A 4297-nucleotide genomic window follows, 5' to 3' on the forward strand; every position below is an offset into this window, starting at 1 on the left:
CGCCGGTAAATGACTTCCCGCCCGGCCAATGGGCGCCCTTCTGGGGCAGGCCGGCACCAATGGCGGCCGCGGCGGAGCTGGGGGCGGGGCGGCGGGGTCTGCGGGAGGGCGGAGGGGAGAGGCCCAGGCCAGGGAGGGAGGCGGGGGCAGCCCGAGGTGACAGGACCTGCGGGCGGGGCGATGGGACAGCGGCGCGGGCGCTTGTCGGCCAAGATCTGACTGCTAGACACAGAGCGTTGGCACCAGAATAAGATTGCTTTTCAGTTGTGGAGAAGCCAGCGGGGCTGGTCAACGGTTGGTTTTCGGGTTCTGGGCTCTAGGTCTTATATATGCAGAGGTGACCAAAAGCCTTGGGCATAGGAGAGAAAAAACTAGAGGGTAAGAGTTGGGAGTGAGTTGTTACGTGTTTTATTCCACGGTGGTAGAGTCTTCTGTTTCACTCGTCTTGGAAGGACTGAAAGAAGCGCGAGGCGAAAACTGGACTGCGAGGTGGGAGAAGTAGGAAGGAGGTCGCATGCAGCCACAGGCGCTGCCATGGCCCTCCCGAAGAGTTGGGGGTCTAAGAGGAGAGCGGCGCTGCAGAAGCAAGGACTTAGGATTACAGGGTTGTGGCTAGGGGGGGATGAAAAGAAGTCACTGAGCAGATCTTAAATCTTATCACCCGAAAGACACTATGTGGTGTAAAACCTACTAATAGATAAAGAAGTTTGTCCTCTGGGCACTGAATCTCAGAGCTTCCTCCTCCTCCCCAAGGTCACAGTGCTAATGCTTTCAGAGTTCCCCACCTGGTCCTTTTCCAATCCTCAGAAAATGTTTTGAAGAAAACATTTTCACAAAGGTGACTTCTTGTATCTGCTGTCCCTCTTCTACCCTTCAATTTGAAACACAGAAGCAGAACACTGGGCAAGTACTACTTTAACAGAAAGGAATGACTTTCCTAGTGGAAGAATTTCTGTAACCTGACATTTGAACCGGGATCCTTTGAGGCCAGATTCTTCCCAAGGACATTTAAATCAGGTCAGGCCTGCAATTTCCTGCTCTGAGAATGGAACAGACTGGCCAAACAGAAAAAAGTTTTGAGGAGTGGTATATACTGGAGATGGGGCACTGTTAGCTGTCATATGAACTCTCAGTGACATAAGAAAAGTTGTCAAATGCTCCTGAGATAAGAGAGGTAAGAAAGCAAAATCTCAGTTACCTGGAAGCTTAGACCATCTAAGAAAATAATTACAACCTTTTCAGTTTCAATCATGCTGGATGCCTTTAGAAATACTGGAGACAATATTATAACACAATTCTTTTATACTCCAGAGGGGTGGCAGTTTCACAAAATCCAGGTCTCTCACAAAGACATGTGAATCTTGAGAAGATTCATTTGATGTAAACCCCCCAGAAGGAATTTCTCTACTGAGATGGACTCCTCATGGTCTATTGAGAGCCAAAATTTTATGAATAAGAGTCTGGCAGCTATTTGTTGATAGGGACTTCTCACATGTTCTGTATAGCAGGAAGAGCCTCAAACTGAACTCGGCTTCCCCAGCACTCTGCTCTGCTTGTTTACCAGGTCACCTGAATCAACCACTGCAGGAAAACCCTGGTTTCATCTTTCTATCAACAGACTGAGACATGCATCCTCCCATCAGAACTACACAAATTATATCCTTGTGTGCATCTATACCAATCAGAACTGCACAATTTGGAAACTTCATTTGCATAAAATTGGGATTTGGGTGGTCACTTTCTCTATAAAAGATGGTCTTCCCTTTGTCTCAATGGAACATAATTTAAGTTGCTACCTAAATCTGTGTCTCCCAGGCTGCAGCACCTTTTGCTCAAATAATTGCTTTTTAGTCTTTTATTACAGTCTAAAATTAAATTGATTTAGAGATGGTATCACCAAAAAGAACTGAGAGAATAGCCCAAAAGGAGTCATGATAGGAAGGGGGTTACTAAGGAGACAAATGGATTCTATTTTTGTGTGTCAAATATGAGGTTTGTTATCAGTCAGCATTGAGTAAATATATCTGGTCTATGGCTCAAGTGTTTTTCATATAAATTTTCATCTTGAGGAAAAGGGTAGTTATCAAAGACGGAAGCCTGGAGGTGGATTTGCAGTCTAAACTACAAATAAAGTACAATAAGCTTCTTTACCAATTAAACCGCCAGAACCCTGGGAACTTATTCATATATAATCAGTAAAGATTCTCGCAGTCCTTCATTTTATTTTCTTAATTGAGTCAACATAAACTGGCAATTTCCTCAGCAACAGGTCCTGCTCTACTTACTAAAATGGCACCAACAAATCATGATAGCAGATATTTAAAGTGGTTTGAGAAAGCCAAGATTTCATTTTTCTTTACACTTCTATAGCTCTTTCTTGCATTCATTTCTTTCTGACTTACTATATGTTCCCTTACAAATATACCACGTATCGACCATCTACTATAATGTCAGGCCCTGTGGATACTTTGATGAGCAAGACAGCACAGTCTCTTGAAGGCGGAGGGAAACAATCAGATAATCATACCAAGGACTATATAGTTGCTAACCCTAAATTTTATGAGAGAAAAACATTTATGTTAAAAGATTTAGCCCCGCCAAAAAATAAATAAAATTGAGCTCTAGTTAATGCTGTACATGCTAAATTATTCATGAGGAAGGGTACTGATGTTTGCAACTTATTTTGAAATGTATATTTTATTTTAATTAGTTTCAAGTATACAGTACATTGGTTAGACATCTATATAGTTCATAAAATGATTCCCCAAATTGCTCCCTCCCTCCCTTAGCCCTCTACCTAGCCAATGTATTAATGCTAACTGCATTCTCTATGCTGTGCTCCCCATCCCCATGACCATTCATCGGCTACTAATTTGTACTTTTTTAACCCTTCACCCCATTCTCCCAGCCCCCCAAACCCCCCTCTGTCTGTCACCAAATTATCTACTATATTTGTGAGTCTGTTTTTGATTAGTTTGTTCTTTTTATTCCTTAGATCCCGCATATAAGTAAAATCATATAGTGTTTATCTTTCTGTCCGACTTATATACCTTCTAGGTCCATCAAAGCAATATCTTTTTCCATCCCCTTCCTTTTCATATGTAGGGGTCTTGTTTTCTTATCTTTTAGCCACTCTATCTTTTGGTTGGAGCACTTAATTCTTTTCCATTTAAGGTACTTATTGATAGGAACGTAGTTGTTACCATTCTTTATTCCTGTTTTTGATACATGGTTTTTCTTCTTAAAGTCCCTCCAACATTTCCTGTAATACTGGCTTGGTGGTGATAAATTCCTTTAGCTTATTTTTATCTGGAAAGCTCTTTATCTGTCCTTCAATTCTAAATGATAGCTTTGCTTGTTGTATATCCTAGGTCTTCATCCTGTCGAATATTTTTTGCCAAGCCCTTTTGTCCTGCATAGTTTCTTTTGAGAAATCAGCTGCCAGTCTTATGGGCGTTCCCATATAAGTAACTATCTGTTGTTCCCTTGCTGCTTTTAATATTCTTTCTTTGTATTTAACCTTTGGAATTTTAATTATGACATTCCTTGGTGTGGGCCTCTTTAGAGCACTGATTTTTGGAATTCGCTGAACTTCCTGGGGTTTTATGTCCATTTCCTCCACCAGGTTAGGGAAGTCTTCCATCATTATTTCTTCAAACAGCTGTTTAACATCTTGATTTTCTTCAGTTACACTGATCAGACGGATATTTGCACCCTTAATAGTGTCTCATATTCTTCTTAAATTATTTTTATAGTCTTGGCATCTTATCTCTTGCTGTTCTGCTTGCGTGACCTTGGCTTTCCCATCCTCTAGATAAAGCATTTGATCCTCTTCTTTATTCACTTTGTTTATTCCTTTGTTTATTCCATTTAATATACTTCTCATCTCAGATAATGTGTTCTCCATTTCAGACGTTCCCTTTTATAATTTCTATTTCCATTTTTATGTTTTTTTATCTCTTTTATAGAGTTCTCTACACTTCACAAAAGTTTATTGAGCATCTATATAACCTATGTTTTGAACTCTGCATCTGTTAGATTACTTGACTCCATTATATCTGGATCTCTGTTCTCTTCTCTCATATGGTTTCTGCTTCTTTGTCTTCCCATTTTGGCTGTCTCTCCATGTCTGTTTCTATATACTAAGCAAAATTCCTAAGTCTCCTGGTCTTATTAGTGTGGATTTGTGAAGTAGGTGTCCAGTGGCACAGTCCTGAGAGGGGTTCAGCTGCAGGCCAAATTTAGCCCAAGCCTCTGCCTTTCCGGGGCCACCTGTTAAGATTCAGCAAGCAATCCA

Source organism: Pteropus vampyrus, unplaced genomic scaffold, assembly GCF_000151845.1.
Source record: "Pteropus vampyrus isolate Shadow unplaced genomic scaffold, Pvam_2.0 Scaffold25, whole genome shotgun sequence".
NCBI classification, from domain to species: domain Eukaryota; kingdom Metazoa; phylum Chordata; class Mammalia; order Chiroptera; family Pteropodidae; genus Pteropus; species Pteropus vampyrus.